Consider the following 21,541-nt stretch of genomic DNA (forward strand, 5'->3'; position numbering starts at 1 on the left):
ATAAATTTTCCTTTCCATGACCAAAAAAATTGTATATACACTTTTCTGAAATGAATATCATGGCAGTGCTTCATGGTGTGTCCCAAGATAAGAAAATTAAATTCAAAAGTATTTATGTACATCTATAGAGCAGATGTGTAGTGGAGCTATGATTATACTTCATTTGAACCTTCAAATCTCTGCCATAAAATCAAATCATGTGATGAAATCATTTACAAGTCATAGACAAATCAACAGAGATGATTTTGAGTAACTTTCTATATCCGTATGAGTAGTGGTTCCCATGTATAGCGATGTTAGTATGCATTATGATAGTAAACATATTTTACCTACTTTCTTGGTTTACTGATGCCGTACTCCCCTAAAATACATGTTGAAATCCAAATATAGACATAAGAATGTTCTTATTTTTTTGTCACTAGCCCCTTTTTCATTGCAGGGTATTGTTTTTATCTTTTTTTTAAAATCGTCTTTTTCATATTTGAATATTTATATAGTCACACTATACAAAAACAGTACTCAGAATTGATTATAAGTTAAAGTAAGTCCCAAAAATGTAAAAGCAAAGCAAGCATTTTACATTTTGAACATATTTTAGTTTGACTATACTTGACATTTCTCACTATTATGAGGAAAAATCTTACTGAATCAATTTTGCCATTCAGGCTGGTGCTTCCCCACTAAAGCAGCTTGATAGCTCACAGTTGTAATTGAAGTGAGTCAGGATTGCAGGGAGCTAAGAGACCCTAGGTATGCACAGCAAAAACAGATTCTCCAAGACCAGCTTCCATGAAACAGCTCATTTAATGGGGAAACAAGGGCCATTTAAATCTTTGGGGATATGTAAGGGTTTTCAGATTGAGTGTGCACTCACTAGGGCCAGGGCATTGAGGATGCCTTATTAACATAAGGAAGAATTCCAAGTGCTTTCTGGCTGCTACTGGGTTATATGACCTCTTCCTGTGGGGCAAAGTTAGGGGCACAGAGCTATGTGAATATGAAGGTACGGGGCAAGAAAGGAAGTGATTCAACTCCTGCTGATCTCAGAACAAGATTTACAGAGTTTGGATATGCCTTGACCCTATTCATGCTCCAGGCCTGTCTCTACAACTCCATGGCTCCCCAGCCTGATACCTCGCATTTTGATTTATAAAAGAGAAGTATTATCATAGTTTTAGCCTCTAGGTAGGGAATTGTTTGGTGCTGAGCCAACACCTGGTTGATAGTGATTCAGCAATGTTGCTTACTTGCTGGTTTAAAAGTGGGATGAATCAGTGAAGAAGAGGAAGGTCCCATTGGAAAGCACATGGCAAAAAAAAAAGGGGTGGAAGAAGTCAAGCTTTCAAAGGGTTTGAGAATATTTAAAGGGTTGGAGGTACTCAGGGCATGGAAGGCTCAGAGATTTCATAGGCTATCCTCTGTGTTTTGTTCTACCAGCCCAGATTTATTACTTGGAAATGACATTCCTCCCCCATTATAACCCAAGTCCCCGTATTCTGAGCTGTCGGGTCTAGAGCTCTACAGTTTTGAGGTGGTTCTCTTCAAGGGAGTTATTGGCTGCTGAAGGAACTTGATATTGTCCGAGGGGGAGGCCAAGGCCTGGTCAAGGTTGTCCTGGAAGTTATCAGTCAAGTGTTGTGTATCTGCCAGTACTGCCCTAATGGCCACTGTTACTTCCTGCTGGGGCAGACAGATTAAGTCAGACAAGCAGCCAGAGGGATGAAGATCTCTCTTTTTCTTGTCTCTTCCTTGCTGCTAGGCCATTTCTTCAGAATCATATATGTAGACCTGTGGGGGCAATCATTCTGCGGTGCAAAAACCTTGGAGGGAGGAGTTGACACCAGGCCTGATGAAGTTGTCACACTAAAGAAGGGAGGTGGTTGACACATATTGTCTAGGTAACAGTGATATTATGGGACCATGCAGGATGGTACCTGGAAGAAGGCCATACAAGGCAATGGGGTAAGGATAGATTAAAAAGAGGAATGTTTTGTAAGGTTTTTGTGCATAAGGGCCGAAGGCAATTATGAAGGGTGATGTTAATAGGAACGACTGACAACATCATCGTGAGGGTTGGGAAAAGAAAAAAAAAATCCATGGGAGGAATTGAGGTGAGATGTTTTGGGAAGAATGTAAGCATTATAACCAGGAAAGGGTGCTTAGACCTTTTTGGTGACTCATCTTCTAGTCTTGCTATGAGTTTTAGCAAGGTTACATTAATTTCATTTAAAGCCTCAATGGCCTCAAGAAACTAGAGAGCTGTCCACTCATACCATAAGGCTAGGCCAGAATTGCTCATTGGAGGTATTGAGAATGAAAAGCATTGACAAACTCCCAAGTGGAGAGCAATGGAGAAAGAGTGATTTAATGCCTATTGCTAAGAGAGAAACATTATAGGAATGGCAGAGAAAAGGGGCAGCTCCATTTAGGAGTGCATCCCAACATGCATTGTTTCATCAATTGTCTTTAAACATTTTTGCAGTCTCGAACCCCTTGGGTTTCTTTATTTTTTCATTTTTCTTTTTACTATTGTGGAGAGGGGAGTGTTCCATGGTAAAGGCATAAAATAACCTATGCCTAGAAACTGGGGTATAGGAATTAATTCCCAATATAATGATATTTCTTATTGTATATAAAGTTTTTTCTGCCCCCAAATCAATAAGGTATTTGAATCTATTTTATATGGTTATATTTTAGTGGAAGAGTTCTGAAATGCTGGAAATGCATAAAGTACATATTGGAGCAGGTTTCCCTCTTACTTTTGGGGCTGAGGTCCATCCCACTTTAAATTTAAAGCTTCAGTGGCTTGCCATCCCTGTCATAATGAGATTTAAAAATCAATCCTTCAATGGAAGTCCTTATGGTTTTTGGGGATAGACTGTCTTGGAGGTGATAGCATTTCCAGTGGAAGGAGTCCCCTTAGGGCACTTGCCTATGAAATGTCCCTCATTGCTTTATTTAACGCAAGCCCCCCACCCACCCAATTTGGCTTGTTTGTTTTTGTTTTCTTTTTTCCTTTTTTCTTCTTTTTATTTATTTTTCTTTTATTGGATATTTTCTTTATTTACATTGCAAATGTTATCCCCTTTCCCAGTTGCTAACATCCTCAACTTCTGTGTTAGTCAGGGTTTTCTAGAGTCACAGAACTTATGGAAAGTCTCTATATAGTTAGGGAATTTGTTGATGACTCTCAGTCTGTAGTCCAATTCCCCAACAATGGTCAGCAGCTGTGAATGGAAGTCCAAGACCTAGCAGTGGTTCAGACCTACCAGGCAGGCAGCCAAAAAAGAGGCTGCAAGTATCTGCCTCTGTATTTGACAGGCTCTAGTAGAGCCTCTCAAGAAGCAGCTGTATAAGGTTCCTGTGAGCATGCACTTCTTGGCATCTTGATAGTGTCTGGGTTTGGTGACTGCATATGGGCTGGTTTCCCAGGTGGGGCAGTCCATGGATGACCTTTCCTTCAGTCTCTGCTCCACACTTTATTTACTTATTTGTCTGCCTATCTGTCTATCATCTATCTCTCTATCTATCTCTCTATCTATCAATCTATCTATCTATCTATCTATCTATCCATCTATCTATCTATCTATTTTGCTGCAGCAATGTGTAAAGGACGCAAATTGTTGCAATTCTGTCCCATCATCCTGAGTGGTAACAATTCATCTATCATAGTGTTTATCTTTGATGGCTTGGCAGGCGAGCCTGCACTCAGAAGTCATGCCTTTCTAAGTGATCTTAAAAAGGGGGGTCTTTGGATGTAGGGTTGAAAATGATTCTTTCAAGCTAGTGTTAGTTCTACAAATACAGTCACAGAAAGTCTCTTATCCATGTCAATAGCCAAGATTTTTAGGAGTTTTTGGGTCAATACTAATCTTAATTAAGTTTGAAAGAATTCACATCTTTTGGGTTCCAGTTAAAAGCATATTCTGTTTCCCAATGCACCACATTTCATGAATACCATTCTGAGGTTGTCACATCTTTAAAATATACAGGATGATTTAATTCAACAATGAATCTTTGAACCTATATTTTATCCTAGATAATTAATAGAATCTCCTTTGCATATTTTTCAGGAGCAATCTGTATATGAATCATCAGTAAGATATCATCCATATAATGAATGGCCGCAGACCATATGAACCTCAAGAAGAAGAAAGACCAAAATGTGGATGCTTCAAGTCCTCCTTAGAAGCGGGAACAAAACACTCACAGAAGGAACTACAAGTGAAAGATAGAGTTTTAAATTAGCTCAAAACTCAGCAACAGGATCTGGCTCAGGAAGACAGATTGTTAAAAATGCAGGAGAACTGGTTCAGAGACACTGACCCTCCTGCTTATCACCAGACTGAGTAAAAGAGTAATGGGTTTTGTTCTGCCCCTGTGATGTTTGTTCAAGTCCCCGTTGTGCCCTCCAGCCATTGTGTCCTGCAGAGAGTATTCCAAGAAACCAGTGGCCAAGCCTAACCAGATGTGTTTCAGATGCAGATGCCTCATCAACTCTGACAAACATTTACCCTAAAGGACAATCAGGATCTGTTCTCAGGAGAATGCTTGACCTTTCCCCTCATTCAAACCCCAGAGTCTTAAGAACAATCCTGTGACTTTGAGAGTTTCCCCTTGTGACATTTTTGGTATTTCCTTTTGACATCCCCCCATCTCCTGAAGCTTGTGACTTCTTCCTTTAAAAAGCCCTTCTCCCAGCCACTCGGGGTCGACACCTCTGTCTCCTGCTTGGGATATGTGTCGGCTCAGAGATCTCCGTAATAGGTCTCCGTAATAAACCTCACCTTTGTATATTACATCTGAAATGGTCTCTCTGTGTCTGGGATCCTCGATTTCCCGAGACTTGAGTAAGGGTCTCTCTTCAGGGATCTTTCACAAGAACAAAGAATAGGGTAGTGACTAAAGAAAAGGCCATTCAGAGACTGCCCCACCTGGGGATCCATCCCATATGTAGGCACCAAACCCAGTTACTATTGCTGATGCCAAGAAGTGCTTGCTGACAGGAATCTGATATGGATGTTTCCTGAAAGGTTCTGCCAGAGCCTTACTAATACAGATGAGGATGCTCAAATATAATCATTGTTCTGAGCACAGGTTCCCCAATGGAAGAGTTAGAGAAAGGACTGAAAGAGCTGAAGGGGTTTACAATCCATAGGTAGAACAAAAATATCAACCAACCAGACTCCCAGAGCTCCTAGGGACTAAACCACCAACCAAAGAGTACACATAGAGGAATCCATGGCTCAGGATGCATATGTAGCAGTGGACAGCATTCTCTGGCATCAATAGGAGGAAAAGCCCTTAGTCCTGTGAATGCTAGTTTTCCCTGTGTAAGGGAATGCCAGGATGGTGTGGTGGGAGTGGTGGGTGAGAGTGGGAACATCCTCATAGTAGCAGGGTGAGAGTGAATGGGAGAAGGAAAAGCTGGTAAAGGGGATAACATTTGACATGTAAAAACATAAAATATCCAATAAAATTACAAAAAAAAATTGAAGAACATTTGTTAGTAATTTATGGTTTGATTGTGATGTATACCCCAAGTTGACCTGGTGGAAAAATCTGGGAAGCACAGTGGGAAACCTGGTAACAAAAGAATGACTAAGTGCCCTGAATTTACTAGGGAGAAATCCAGGAAGACCAGCCTAAATTTCAAAAACAAAAGACTGGGAAGACAAATAAGTTGACCATCTTGCCTAGGTGTGTGGGAACCAGGCCAGAGTGCTCCTTTGTTAGGAACAAAAGGCTGCCACATGCGGTCAGCAGGGCTCAGCAGGGGTCAAACCCTGCAAGAGACCCAGAAGGGTCTAACAAGGGAAGTGAAACACTGCAGGGGACCCAGGAGGCTCTGACACTGGCAAAGGCCAAGAAGTAACCTTGTCCAGAAGATGTCAGTGTACCATTTAACCACACCTAGTCCCATGCAATGACATAAAACAAGTGTAAGAGAGAGAAAATGAAGGAGAAACAGAATTATAGGCAAGTGGGATCTGGTGGGACAGATAGATGTTCCAGGCAAGCATCCCTCACCTCCTTACTCCTTCCTGTGTTTCGTGGCAATCTTCACCATACATTTGGATGCCAGCTGTCATTCAGGCTCCACTTCTCAATCCTTAGCAGTGTGATTAACCCAAGATTACAACCATGGATCTTGGGAGGAAAATTTGGGTGAAATGGCCAGTAGCTAAGAGACAGCAGACAGAGGTAAGTACAGTGAGAACAGACTACCCAGAGGCAGATTCAGTAAGGCAGTTTGTTAAAGGCTTTTGAAACCATAAGGGGCTGGGTAGAGATTTTTAAGGGTGAGTGTACATCAGTGGCTTGGGCCAGGGCACTGAAGATGCCTCATTGGCATAAGAAGGAATTTCAGGTACTTGCAGAATATGACCTTGTAAGGGGAAAGGAAGTTTAACATGACTACTGGGTTACATGACCTCCTCCTATGTGGCAAAGTCAGGGCACAGGGCTACTTGCACAGGCATGGGAGTACAATCCTATTCCTGACAATTTCCAGGCATTTTCCAGGGTCTGGCCATGCCTTCACCGCACTATTGCTCCAGCCTGCTTCCAATGACTCCACAGATTCCAGGCCACACACAACTGGAAATAAAAGAGTTCCATGTTGGCATCTAGTTTATAGGATGCATTCTGCACCACAGGATGGTATACTGCTGCTCACCAAAACTTGAATACAAGAGATGTCCAGTTCAGGCTCCATATCCCTCATTAGGAATTAGGAAACTTCACTAGGGTCACTCATAGATGCCTGGGAGTTTCCATTGCACTAGGTTTCTACATTGGCCCTAAATACTTAAATAATCACTCTTGGCATTTTCTCTCTGTGTCCATATTCTATAAGCAGTCAAGGCTCCCAGCAGCAGGATTGTGACATCAACCTAGCTTCAAAACCTGTCACCTACAATATGTCCTGACTGCAAGATATGCTGGAGTGATGCTGGACTGGAATTTGGGGGAGTGGCTAAACAATGCCTGGTTCAAATTTACTTCCATGCCAAATGCCTAGACATGACACTCTGTAAGTAATCAGGAACCAGAGGCTAGGAAGTGCAGAGACTTAGGGTAGAACAAAATACAACTGAGAAAAGTAAATCTGTTTATTTATTTTACTTGTTCATTTTACATCCTGTTCACTGCTACCCTCCTGCTCATCTTCTCCCACAATTTCCCCCCAAATCTCCTTTCACTTCTGAGCAGATGGGGGCTACCCTGAGTTTCCCCCTATCCTGGCACAACAAGTTTCTGAAAGGGTAGGCAGATCCTCTCCCACTGAGGCCAGGAAAGACAGCCCAGCTAGGACATATCCCGTATACAGATGTTGGGATAGTGCCCACTCTAGTTATTCAGGAAGCTACATAAAGACAGTGCTCCCCATCTGCTGTATATGTGCCGGAAGGCCTAGGCCCAACTCATGTATGTTCTTTAGTTGGTGGTTCAATGTCTGAGAGCCCAAAATTTCTAGGCTAGTTGACTCTGCTGGTCTTCGTGCAGAGTTCCAATCCCTTCCAGGCCACAATCCTTCCTCATGTTCTTCCAGAAGAGTCCTTAAACTCCATCTACTGTTAATCTCTGGGTGTTAACATCTGTCTGAGTGAGCTGCTGGGTGGAGCCCCTTGGGAGACAGCCTTGCTAGACTCCTGTCTGTAAGCATAACAGAGAATCGTTAATAGTGTCAGGGATTGATTACCCATGGGATGGGTCTCATGTTGGGACAGTTGTTGGTAGGCCATTTCCTCAGTCTCTGCTCCATCCCCTATCCCTGCTTGTAAACAGGATAGATTTTCAGTGAAAAACATTCTGGGTATATAGGTGTCTCTTTCACTTCACCGGGCTTCCTACATTGAGGTGAGCTCTTCAGATTCAATGTCTCCAATGCTGAGAATCACAGCTAAAGCACCCACATTTAACCTTGGGTCCTTCTCTTATCCCAGATCTCTGTCTTGCCCTAGAGATCATCCTCACCTCCTATCAGCTGCAGATTTCTATTCATTCTGATGGTCATCTGGCCATCCCTCCTGTCCCTCCCCACGCCTGATCTTGAACCTCCCTCAATCCCTTTCTCATCTCCCCCTCTTACATCCAGTTCTCTCCCTCCATCTACCTCTAATGAGTATTTTATTGGCCCTTCTAATTGAGCCTTCTTTCTTGTTTAGTTTCTTTGTGTCTGTGGAGTGTATCATAGTTATCCTATATTTTATGGCTAAAATCTACTTATAAGTGAGTACATATTATGGAACCTCATGAAACTGCAAAGCTTCTAGAAGGCAAAGGACACTGTCAATGGAACAAGGACAAGGGTTGGGTCCACAGAAGCAACAGCACCCATTCCTCTGAGATACTATCTGCAGTGTCAGATAATGCATTCCACATCCATTCCTGGACAAGGGCACAACAGTAACAGAACAGCCCCTCTCCATTGAGTTCTTATATGGAATTAAGAGAACCAAAAATAAAATTTTAACATCAGAGTGATAATAGTCAATCAATAAATGTTATTTATCATTACTTTTAGTAAAGATGTAGTTAAGATATATCAGTGATATAGGAAACATTATTTAAAAATCAACCAATTGTAATTAACTAGTGATTGCATTTAAGAATTCTGGAAACACAGAGTTCATAGGAGCCTCATTTATAAAATATGTGAAAAGACTGTGTAAAAAACGGAGAGAAAGATGTGAGGGTCTTGCTAATGACCTTGGCAAGAAAAATATATCAGCAGAATCAGTGATCCATAAAGCCTGCTGTGAAGTAACCAAAAGGAGATCACTGGAAGGAGAAAATCAGCACAAAATAAAGAGGCACAGAATTGTAGGAGCAATTGGGGGAGTCACTGTGAGATATTTTGAATTGGCATTTACTTTTCTTTTAAAAATATCATTATGAGGAGGGTTCTAAATGTATTCTGTAATTATAATTGTACAATCTAACGGAAAAAACAAAATGAATTGGAGAGGATAGAATGAGAAAGGATAGAGTAAGAAAGGACTTCTATTTTTTTTTAAAATAATTTATTTTTTATACAAACATATTTCCTGTCAATTAGTAACATGAGAAACAATATATTTCAAGTCCTATTTACAAATTACATTAAGAATTGCAAATGGATTCATTAGGGAAGGTTAATGTTCATGTATTATTTTTAAAAAGTTACTTCCCTTCAAGCAATGAAAATTGCCAAGTAAATGACTGAAAAAAAAGTTCAGTCAATGAATTACAGACTAGTAATTGGCAGAGAAAAACAGTTGCATATTTCATAATGTAAAACAATACACTGCGGTGTCTACAGTGCTATCACAAATGCTTTAATTGTAAGCTAAGCAGCCAGTGACATTTGCCACAGTGCTGACATTCCTTTCTGAGATGTAGTTCATTTAAAATGCACAAGTAAAAGTATTACCCATGGTACCTAATATTTTTACTTTATCAAGCATCTCTGGCTGTTGGTACAGAAGAAAAGAGATGTTTTGTGGTCTGCTAGATTCTTTGAATCCTGGGATATTGTTTCCCAGAAAGATGTCATTATATGATATAGTTTAGCATAGTAATAACCTCATTCTTAGATTATTTTTGTCACTGTATCCTGTGTTTAAGACATTAATTATACTACTTCATTCAAAGGAATATTTTAAATCCTATTTTTATATGTTTTACTTTATTGTAATGAACTCACAAGGAAAAACAGCACCTAGTCAGACAAATTTAACCAAATAACCAATCAAACATACACTTTCCAAATTCTACACATCTCAGTGAACTTCTATACAAGTAGAATGGTCATCATGAAGCTATGAGGCTTCTGTTAGGGCTCTCCTTATGATTTTCTTCCACATTTTTGACCACGAATTTCAGGTCTTCTTTGAAAAATCTAAAGAAACAAACCAACAAGAAAAGGCTCAAAAAAAAATAATAACCCAACTAGAATTTTAAAAAAAAAAGGAACTGCACAATAGCAGAAGAAACATACACATAAACATACACACAATTAAAATACAAATTGGAAAATAAAAAACTGAATATACATATAAGTATACAAAAGACTAAATAAAAATATCAATATTAAAACAAAGTAATATGAGATAAAATTCTACAAAGAAACTATTAAGTTCACTTAATGTTAACATCTATTCCTGGGCATGTGTCCTACCATGAAGTGTAGTTTACATACCCATTGAGACTTCACTGGAGAAAAGTGTTTCTTCCTTTATAAGAAGCTGTTAAATCCTTTGGTTATGAAGTCCTTTGGTTATGAATAGAAAATCATGTCCGCTTCCTCCTCTCTGTGCTGGAACCTATACAGGCTCTGCAAATGCTGCCACATTCTCTGTGAGTTCCTATCTGTGTGAGCCCTGTTTGTAAGGACTTGTTTCCTTTGTGTCTTCCATCCCCACTGATTCCTATACTCTCTCTGCTGTGTTTGCAGAGTTCCCTGATCCCTGAGAGAAGGAAATTGATGAAGACCTTCCATGTGGGACTGAGTGTTCCAAGGTCTCACTCTTACAAGTCCTCCAGTTGTAGATCTATAAACTAACTCCCATGTGCTCCTAGAGGGAGCTTATCTAATGCCGGCTGTGAGAGAGACTAATTTTGGGAATAGTATAATGTTATTAGAGGACAATTGATGGATAGTCTCCTTTAGCAGTACAATAGTATTTGGTTTTCCCATAAGTCCAGAAATATAGGTCTGTTGTTTTTGGCCATTCAAGCACACATGGGTTCCATCTTACTGGAATTGGCCTTAATTTTAATTAGAAATTAGCTGCTTACACCCACAACATTTGTGTCAATGTTGCACTAGAATACCATGGAAGCATGTCGCCAGTATAGATCACAGAAACTTTAATCTGGTTAGTGGTAACCTTCTTCCTTTGGTGGCATGCAAAGTACCTTCTAATATCGTGAATACTAGTCAATAATGGTGAAGACTCTAGTAATGAGAAATGTAAGAAGTTTCCTTGGCAATAGGGTCTTACCATAAATTAATGGAAAGTTTCGATGTGCATATTCATCTTAAAACATAAATTAAAAAAAAATTGGAAACAAAAACCAAGACAGAAGAAACAAGTAAAACAAAACCTAACTTTTGACTTTCTTTCAGAATGTATGTACTCTTTTGCCTATATCTTTATTTTTCTTGTCATCTAACACTAAACTTTCTCAGTCTCCTTTCTTAGCATTATGCTATATCTCTTCTTAAAATTGCTTACAAATATCCACATGTGCATTATAGGCTAAGACCTGCTCATGTAAAAAAGACATGCTATTTAATTTCTGACTTTTGGTGACCTTGATTAACATTATATATTCTAAGTTCAGCCACTTTCCTAAAATTTTCTTGTTTTCATTTTTAGACCTTAGTATTCCATTTTCAGAGCTTAATAATATTCCATTTTTAGAGCTTAATAATATTCCATTTTGTTTTTGTACATATCATGATTGTACATTCATCTATTGAGGAGCTTCTAGTTTGGTAACGTATTTTTCCTACTGCTAATAGAAATTAGCTCATAATGACATCATAGTATATTACACTTTAAAAAGAAAGCATATATTCTAGAACATTTTGAACAAAGAATCATTTTAGCAGGCAAACAATATAAAAGATTTCTTTATTTAAGTGTGTATACCCATGTTTCATGTCCAAGCTTGTTTTATTTTAAAGCAATGGAGAGAGGATATATTTTATTTGGACCAATTTTTTTTAATTTATGTAAAAATTACAAATGACAGAAAACAATAAATGCACTTCTTTCATATTCTTATTCAACATCCAAGCATACAACAGTTTTGAGGAAAACCAAATACTTCCAGTATCATTTTGTGCAATATTTAGAAATGATGAAGAGAGAAATGATTGCAGTGCAGAAGTATGGCAGACTCACTCTCAACAAATTATCAGGATAAATTTTCATCAAAAACCATATTTTTAGTTTTGGGAAAGAAAATCTGTCACCTAGGGTCATACAGCAGACCCTTTGGTCATTATAGAATGAGAATCTCAGAGAAGGCTTAGAAATAAGCTAGATAACAGAAAACATTGGTCATGTGGCTGATGAGAGCTGACCATGTGCAAATGTGTTAATTTCTTCATAGAGTTTAAAATGTGGGGCTATTTGATAAAGTCAAGATCTCTTTGTTTTTACTTGGTCCTCTTAAAAAATTGGATGTCTGTCCTCTTTGAATTTTTATTCTCTCTTTTTAACTGTTTCCTTAATGCAGTATATTTTAGGATCTCTAACCTTCATCATTTATATTGGTTTATTTATGCATAATTTGGCCTAGTTCTAAAGACCATTGAGTATAAACCAATGTATGGAGATTAGTGGCATTTTGAACCCCTTCCCCTTCTATTTTCTGTGTATGTGTGCATATGTAGTTCCATTCTTTTGTTACTTCCACAGAAATAGGGAACTAGAATATTCATTCTGAGGGATTTAATTTCACATATACATTCCTTTATCTGTATTATTTCATTTGTTATCTCAGTGTGTAAATTTGGTTTTTAATTTATAAAAGCATTACTAAGTTAGTATTTCTGGAAATAAAAAAAATGTCAAGAGAAGAAAAACATGATGTACAGATGGGCCTTCCAAGTCTATGTCACTTCTGAAGTAAGGACTGCTGATCAGCCGAAGCATGCCGATTTACTGTGTCCAAGGCCCTGGCCTGGGCCCATGGCTCTAAAAACTAAGCCTTTGAGGTTTCAACAAATGTTCAAACTGTTGGCTTGGCTTAATAAAATAACAACAAAGGAGAGAATTCACATAGGTTACAAAGACCCGGAAAAGTTTGAAATGCAATTGGTTGTGAAAGCACAATGCCTGGGAAAACTTGGCTGAAGTGGAACATGTAGGATTTTAACATGGAAAAGGTTAACTGAGTGGATTTTAAAGTTGCTGTCAGCCAGGCTACATCTAGCCTTGATTTTGTTCCTGGTGGAGTGGTTTTTCTTTCAACTCAAGGTCAACATCAATGCGGTCTTAAAACATCAACAGGAGTAAATTTGATTCTGCAAGAGCCTCAGGCTATTGCTTGTATTTCTCTCTTTCTGTGGCTCTATCTGTCCCCAAATGCCCATTCACATAATCATTTCCATCATATATTAATAATAGAACTTACAAGGTTAGACACAAAGTTCTCAACAAAAGCACTGGGAGAAAAGGAATTCTAAATTTATTCTGTAAACTGAAATAATCAAAGCTGTTTAAATCAATGTTTAATATACATTTCACATGGATTTAGGTCTATTACTTTGCAAGACAGGTCAGTAGAATGTTAGTGATTAAAATTTAGATTTATAGAAAGATTATTATTAGGCTTCATAATGAACATCATAAGTGCAATTTTACTAAATGTGGATGAACAGAAAACATATTTGAAAGAATTGAAGACAAAAAGGGTTTGCAAATATCTGACTACGGAAGACACAGTAAAAGCAAAGATTGCAGTTAACAGGGCTGGAGAGATAGCTCAGAGTGCTTACTTAAGAGTGCTTATAACTTTTACTGACAACCAGAGGAGTCACTACCAAACACATGGAGCTAACAGCTGTCAATAACTTCCATTTCAGGAGATTTGATTGGTTTTCTGACTACATTTGCTGCATACACAGCTTATTTAAGGAAAGTGTGTACTTTTTCTTTTAAAAGTGGTAGTTTTGTGCCCATTCAGAGCCTGCCCCACATGTGGCCCATATATGTACAGTCACCAAACTAGCTAAGACGATGAAGCAAAGAAGTGCAGGCCAACAGGAACCGGATGTAGATCTCTCCTGAGAGACACAGCCAGAATACAGCAAATACAGAGGCGAATGCCAGCAGCAAACCACTGAACTGAGAACAGGACCCCCATTGAAGGAACAGAAAAAGGACTGAAAGAGCTTGAAGGGGTTTGAGACCCCTATGAACAACAATCCCAACCAACCAGAGCTTCCAGGGACTAAGCCACTAACCAAAGACCATACATGGACTGACCCTGGGCTCCAACTGCATAGGTAACAATGAATAGCCTAGTAAGAGCACCAGTGGAAGGGGAAGCCCTTGGTCCTGCCAAGACTGAACACCCAGTGAACGTGATTGTTGGGGGGAGGAAGGTAATGGGGGGAACATAGGGAGGGAAACACCCATATATAAGGGGAGACGGAGGGGCTTGGGGAATGTTCCCCTGGAAACCGGGAAAGGGAATAGCATTTGAAATGTAAATAAGAAATACTCAATTTAATAAAGATAGAAAAGAAAAAAAAGTGGTAGTTCTGTAGAATAAGCTAATTTGAATAATTACTAATATTTATTTTTCAATGTATAGAAGAATTTAAGGCAAAACAAAACAAAAGAGGAGGAAGGTAGAATGTTTTATAGACATGAAATTTCAAAAGCTGACTATCAGTGAATCAGCTGTGTTTAAACTCTTAAATTTTGGAAAGATACAATTGTGTAGACATATTTTCTTCAAATCCCTGTTCCTTTTAAACCTTGAACCAAATTTTTCCTAACCATTCCCAGGGGCAGTGTGTGTCCTATGTCCACATCCTTGATTCGGGTTTTTTTTTTTTTGTGGGGGGGGCATTTTTGATCTAAGAAATATATTAAGGAGTGTATTCTATGATAGGTCAAGTCTAACTCACTCTCAAATTTTATTGCTCAAAAGAGAAAAGTAGCCATGATGTAGGAATCCAAAGCTATGTCTGTGGGCAAGGGTTATGTTTATGTTTTCTGTTGGTATTCTTGGAAAATATTTACCAGCCTTTTACTCTCAGGTAGTGTCTGTCTTTATCACTGAAGTATATTTCTTTTTTTTTTTTATTAACTTGAGTATTTCTTATATACATTTCAAGTGTTATTCCCTTTCCCGGTTTCCGGGGAAACATCCCACCCCTTCCCCTTTCTTATGGGTGTTCCCCTCCCAACCCTCCCCCCATTGCCGCCCTCCCCCCATAGTCTAGTTTACTGGGAGTTCAGTCTTAGCAGGACCCAGGGCTTCCCCTTCCACTGGTGCTCTTACTAGGATATTCATTGCTACCTATGGGGTCAGAGTCCAGGGTCAGTCCATGTATAGTATTTAGGTAGTGGCTTAGTCCCTGGAAGCTCTGGTTGCTTGACATTGCTGTACTTTTGGGGTCTCGAGCCCCTTCAAGCTCTTCCAGTTCTTTCTCTGATTCCTTCAACGGGGGTCCTATTCTCAGTTCAGTGGTTTGCTGCTGGCATTGGCCTCTGTATTTGCTGTATTCTGGCTGTGTCTCTCAGGAGCGATCTACATCCGGCTCCTGTCGGTCTGCACTTCTTTGCTTCATCCATCTTGTCTAATTGGGTGGCTGTATATGTATGGGCCACATGTGGGGCAGGTTCTGAATGGGTGTTCCTTCAGTCTCTGTTTTAATCTTTGCCCCTCCCTTCCCAGCCAAGGGTATTCTTTTTCCTCATTTAAAGAGGGAGTGAAGCATTCACATTTTGATCATCCGTCTTGAGTTTCATTTGTTCTGGGGATCTAGGGTAATTCAAGCATTTGGGCTAATAGCCACTTATCAATGAGTGCATACCATGTATGTCTTTCTGTGATTGGGTTAGCTCACTCAGGAAGATATTTTCCATTTCCAACCATTTGCCTACGAATTTCATAAACTCGTTGTTTTTGATAGCTGAGTAATATTCCATTGTGTAGATGTACCACATTTTCTGTATCCATTCCTCTGTTGAAGGGCATCTGGGTTCTTTCCAGCTTCTGGCTATTATAAATAAGGCTGCGATGAACATAGTGGAGCACGTGTCTCTTTTATATGTTGAGGCATCTTTTGGGTATATGCCCAAGAGAGGTATAGTTGGATCCTCAGGCAGTTCAATGTCCAATTTTCTGAGGAACCTCCTGACTTATTTTCAGAATGGTTTTACCAGTCTGCAATCCGACCAACAATGGAGGAGGGTTCCTCTTTCTCCACATCCTCGCCAGCATCTGCTGTCACCTGAGTTTTTGATCTTAGCCATTCTCACTGGTGTGAGGTGAAATCTCAGGGTTGTTTTGATTTGCATTTCCCTTATGACTAAAGATGTTGAACATTTCTTTAGGTGTTTCTCAGCCATTCGGCATTCCTCAGCTGTGAATTCTTTGTTTAGCTCTGAACCCCATTTTTAATAGGGTTATTTGTTTCCCTGCGGTCTAACTTCTTGAGTTCTTTGTATATTTTGGATATAAGGCCTCTATCTGTTGTAGGATTGGTAAAGATCTTTTCCCAATCTGTTGGTTGCCTTTTTGTCCTAACCACAGTGTCCTTTGCCTTACAGAAGCTTTGCAGTTTTATGAGATCCCATTTGTCGATTCTTGATCTTAGAGCATAAGCCATTGGTGTTTTGTTCAGGAAATTTTTTCCGGTGCCCATGTGTTCCAGATGCTTCCCTAGTTTTTCTTCTATTAGTTTGAGTGTGTCTGGTTTGATGTGGAGGTCCTTGATCCACTTGGACTTAAGCTTTGTACAGGGTGATAAGGATGGATCGATCTGCATTCTTCTACATGTTGCCCTCCAGTTGAACCAGCACCATTTGCTGAAAATGCTATCTTTTTTCCATTGGATGGTTTTGGCTCCTTTGTCAAAAATCAAGTGACCATAGGTGTGTGGGTTCATTTCTGGGTCGTCAATTCTATTCCATTGGTCTATCTGTCTGTCTCTGTACCAATACCATGCAGTTTTTATCACTATTGCTCTGTAATACTGCTTGAGTTCAGGGATAGTGATTCCCCCTGAAGTCCTTTTATTGTTGAGGATAGCTTTAGCTATCCTGGGTTTTTTATTATTCCAGATGAATTTGCAAATTGTTCTGCCTAACTCTTTGAAGAAATGGATTGGTATTTTGATGGGGATTGCATTGAATCTGTAGATTGCTTTTGGTAAAATGGCCAATTTTACTCTATTAATCCTGCCAATCCATGAGCATGGGAGATCTTTCCATCTTCTGAGGTCTTCAATTTCTTTCCTCAGTGTCTTGAAGTTCTTATTGTACAGATCTTTTACTTGCTTGGTTAAAGTCACACCGAGGTACTTTATATTATTTGGATCTATTATGAAGGGTGTCGTTTCCCTAATTTCTCTCTCAGCTTGTTTCTCTTTTGTATAGAAGAAGGCAACTGATTTATTTGAGTTAATTTTATACCCAGCCACTTTGCTGAAGTTGTTTATCAGCTTTAGTAGTTCACGGGTGGAACTTTTGGGATCACTTAAATATACTATCATGTCATCTGCAAATAGTGATATTTTGACCTCTTCTTTTCCGATCTGTATCCCCTTGATCTCCTTTTGTTGTCTGATTGCTCTGGCTAGAACTTCAAGAACTATATTGAATAAGTAGGGAGTAGTGGGCAGCCTTGTCTAGTCCCTGATTTTAGTGGGATTGCTTCAAGTTTCTCTCCATGTAGTTTAATGTTAGCAACTGGTTTGCTGTATATGGCTTTTACTATGTTTTGGTATGGGCCTTGAATTCCTATTCTTTCCAGGACTTTTATCATGAAGGGGTGTTGAATTTTGTCAAATGCTTTCTCAGCATCTAATGAAATAATCATGTGGTTCTGTTCTTTCAGTTTGTTTATATAATGGATCACGTTGATGGTTTTCCGTATATTAAACCATCCCTGCATGCCTGGGATGAAGCCTACTTGATCATGATGGATGATTGTTTTGATGTGCTCTTGAATTCGGTTTGCCAGAATTTTATTGAGTATTTTTGCGTCGATATTCATAAGGGAAATTGGTCTGAAGTTCTCATTCTTTGTTGTGTCTTTGTGTGGTTTAGGTATAAGAGTAATTGTGGCTTCGTAGAAGGAATTCGGTAGTGCTCCATCTGTTTCAATTTTGTGGAATAGTTTGGATAATATTGGTATGAGGTCTTCTATGAAGGTTTGATAGAATTCTGCACTAAACCCGTCTGGACCTGGGCTCTTTTTGGTTGGGAGACCTTTAATGACTGCTTCTATTTCCTTAGGAGTTATGGGGTTGTTTAACTGGTTTATCTGTTCCTGATTTAACTTCGATACCTGGTATCTGTCTAGGAAATTGTCCATTTCCTGAAGATTTTCAAGTTTTGTTGAATATAGGTTTTTATAGTAAGATCTGATGATTTTTTGAATTTCCTCTGAATCTGTATTTATGTCTCCCTTTTCATTTCTGATTTTGTTAATTTGGACGCACTCTCTGTGTCCTCTCGTTAGTCTGGCTAAGGGTTTATCTATCTTGTTGATTTTCTCAAAGAACCAACTTTTGGTTCTGTTGATTCTTTCTATGGTCCTCTTTGTTTCTACTTGGTTGAGTTCAGCTCTGAGTTTGATTATTTCCTGCCTTCTACTCCTCCTGGGTGTATTTGCTTCTTTTTGTTCTAGAGCTTTTAGGTGTGCTGTCAAGCTGCTGACATATGCTCTTTCCTGTTTCTTTCTGCAGGCACTCAGCGCTATGAGTTTTCCTCTTAGCACAGCTTTCATTGTGTCCCATAAGTTTGGGTATGTTGTACCTTCATTTTCATTAAATTCTAAAAAGTTTTTAATTTCTTTCTTTATTTCTTCCTTGACCAGGTTATCATTGAGTAGAGCGTTGTTCAATTTCCACGTATATGTGGGCATTCTTCCCTTATTGTTATTGAAGACCAGTTTTAGGCCGTGGTGGTCCGATAGCACGCATGGGATTATTTCTATCTTTCTGTACCTGTTGAGGCCCGTTTTTTGACCAATTATATGGTCAATTTTGGAGAAAGTACCATGAGGAGCTGAGAAGAAGGTATATCCGTTTGCTTTAGGATAGAATGTTCTATAAATATCCGTTAAGTCCATTTGGCTCATGACTTCTCTTAGTCTGTCGACATCACTGTTCAATTTCTGTTTCCATGATCTGTCCATTGATGAGAGTGGGGTGTTGAAATCTCCCACTATTATTGTGTGAGGTGCAATGTGTGTTTTGAGCTTTAGTAAGGTTTTTTTTACGTATGTAGGTGCCCTTGTATTTGGGGCATAGATATTTAGGATTGAGAGTTCATCTTGGTGGATTTTTCCTTTGATGAATATGAAGTGTCCTTCCTTATCTTTTTTGATGACTTTTAGTTGGAAATTGATTTTATTTGATATTAGAATGGCTACGCCAGCTTGCCTCTTCTGACCATTTGCTTGGAAAGTTGTTTTCCAGCCTTTCACTCTGAGGTAGTGTCTGTATTTGTCTCTGAGGTGTGTTTCCTGTAGGCAGCAGAATGCAGGGTCCTCGTTGCGTATCCAGTTTGTTAATCTATGTCTTTTTATTGGGGAGTTGAGGCCATTGATATTGAGAGATATTAAGGAATAGTGATTATTGCTTCCCGTTATATTCATTTTTGGATGTGAGGTTATGTTTGTGTGCTTTCATTCTCTTTGTTTTGTTGCCAAGACGATTAGTTTCTTGCTTCTTCTAGGGTATAGCTTGCCTCCTTATGTTGGGCTTTACCATTTATTATCATTTGTGGTGCTGGATTTGTAGAAAGATATTGTGTAAATTTGGTTTTGTCATGGAATATCTTGGTTTCTCCATCAATGTTAATTGAGAGTTTTGCTGGATACAGTAACCTGGGCTGGCATTTGTGTTCTCTTAGGGTCTGTATGACATCAGTCCAGGATCTTCTGGCCTTCATAGTTTCTGGCGAGAAGTCTAGTGTGATTCTGATAGGTCTCCCTTTATATGTTACTTGACCTTTTTCCCTTACTGCTTTTAATATTCTTTCTTCATTTTGTGCGTTTGGTGTTTTGACAATTATGTGACGGGAGGTGTTTATTTTCTGGTCCAATCTATTTGGAGTTCTGTAGGCTTCTTGTATGTCTATGGGTATTTCTTTTTTTAGGTTAGGGAAGTTTTCTTCTATGATTTTGTTGAAGATATTTACTGGTCCTTTGAGCTGGGAGTCTTCACTCTCTTCTATACCTATTATCCTTAGGTTTGATCTTCTCATTGAGTCCTGGATTTCCTGTATGTTTTGGACCAGTAGCTTTTTCCGCTTTACATTATCTTTGACAGTTGAGTCAATGATTTATATGGAATCTTCTGCTCCTGAGATTCTCTCTTCCATCTCTTGTATTCTGTTGGTGAAGCTTGTATCTACAGCTCCTTGTCTCTTCTTTTGGTTTTCTATATCCAGGGTTGTTTCCATGTGTTCTTTCTTGATTGCTTCTATTTCCATTTTTAATTCCTTCAACTGTTTGATTGTGTTTTCCTGGAATTATTTCAGGGATTTTTGTGACTCCTCTCTCTGGGCTTCTACTTGTTTATTTATGTTTTCCTGGAATTCTTTCAGGGATTTTTGTGTCTCCTCTCTATGGGCTTCTACTTGTTTATTTATGTTTTCCTGGAATTCTTTCAGGGATTTTTGCGATTCTTTCAGGCATTTCTGCGATTCCTCTCTGTAGGCTTCTACTTGTTCTCTAAGGGAGTTCTTCACATCTTTCTTGAAGTCCTCCAGCATCATGATCAAAAATGATTTTGGAACTAGATCTTGCTTTTCTGGTGTGTTTGGATATTCCATGTTTGTTTTGATGGGAGAATTGGGCTCCGATGGTGCCATGTAGTCTTGGTTTCTGTTGCTTGGGTTCCTGCGCTTGCCTCTCGCCATCAGATTATCTCTAGTGTTACTTTGTTCTGCTATTTCTGATAGTGGCTAGACTGTCCTATAAGCCTGTGTGTCAGGAGTGCTGTAGACCTGTTTTCCTCTCTTTCAGTCAGTTATGGTTTCAGAGTGTTCTGCTTTCCGGCGTGTGGTTTTTCCTCTCTACAGGTCTTCAGCTGTTCCTGTGGGCCTGTGTCTTGAGTTCACTAGGCAGCTTTCTTGCAGCAGAAAAGTTGGTTTTACCTGTGGTCCCAAGGCTCAAGTTCGCTCGTGGGGTGCTACCCACGGGCTCTCTGCAGCGGCAGCAACCAGGAAGACCTGTGCCGCCGTTTCCGGGAGCTTCAGTGCACCAGGGTTCCAGATGGTCTTTGGCTTTTTCCTCTGGCATCCGAGATGTGTGTGCAGAGAGCAGTCTCTTCTGGTTTCCCAGGCTTGTCTGCCTCTCTTAAGGTTCAGCTCTCCCTCCCACGGGATTTGGGTGCAGAGAACTGTTTATCCGGTCTGTTTCCTTCTGGTTCTTGTGGTGTCTCAGGCACAGGGGTCCTGCCGCTCCTGGGCCCTCCCCCACGGGAGCCCAGAGGCCTTATCCAGTTTCCTCTTGGGCCAGGGATGTGGGCAGGGGTGACTGAAGTATATTTCTGTATGCAGCAAAACGCCGTGTCCTGTTTATGTATCAAGTATGTTAGTCTATGTCTTTTTATTGGGGAATTGAGCCCATTGATGTTAAGAGATATTAAGGAATAGTGATTGTTTCCTTTTATTTTTTTTTTGTTAGAGGTGGAATTATGTTTGTTTGGCTACCTTCTTTTGGGTTTTCTTGAGCTTTGTGCATTTTGTAAATATTATAATTCTGTTTCCAGACTTGTAAGAGACAAAGATGACCTAGACCATGATACCAGATGGCTAGAGATATGTCTCAGCTCTTAAGATTG

The 21,541-nt window shown here is 39.5% G+C and overlaps 1 long non-coding RNA gene across 1 annotated transcript in view; it reads left to right on the forward strand.

Annotated features, from left to right (window-relative positions):
• LOC148001084 (uncharacterized) overlaps positions 1–4,799 on the forward strand; it is a 125,992-nt gene extending 121,193 nt beyond the window's left edge. The window contains exon 2 of the long non-coding RNA XR_015639141.1: positions 4,074–4,799. This is a non-coding gene — a long non-coding RNA (uncharacterized LOC148001084). The remainder of the gene's footprint in view (positions 1–4,073) is intronic.
• The last annotated feature ends 16,742 nt before the right edge of the window (positions 4,800–21,541 follow it).

This window comes from Rattus norvegicus, chromosome 15, assembly GCF_021556685.1.
Source record: "Rattus norvegicus strain SHRSP/BbbUtx chromosome 15, alternate assembly SHRSP_T2T, whole genome shotgun sequence".
Lineage (NCBI taxonomy): Eukaryota > Metazoa > Chordata > Mammalia > Rodentia > Muridae > Rattus > Rattus norvegicus.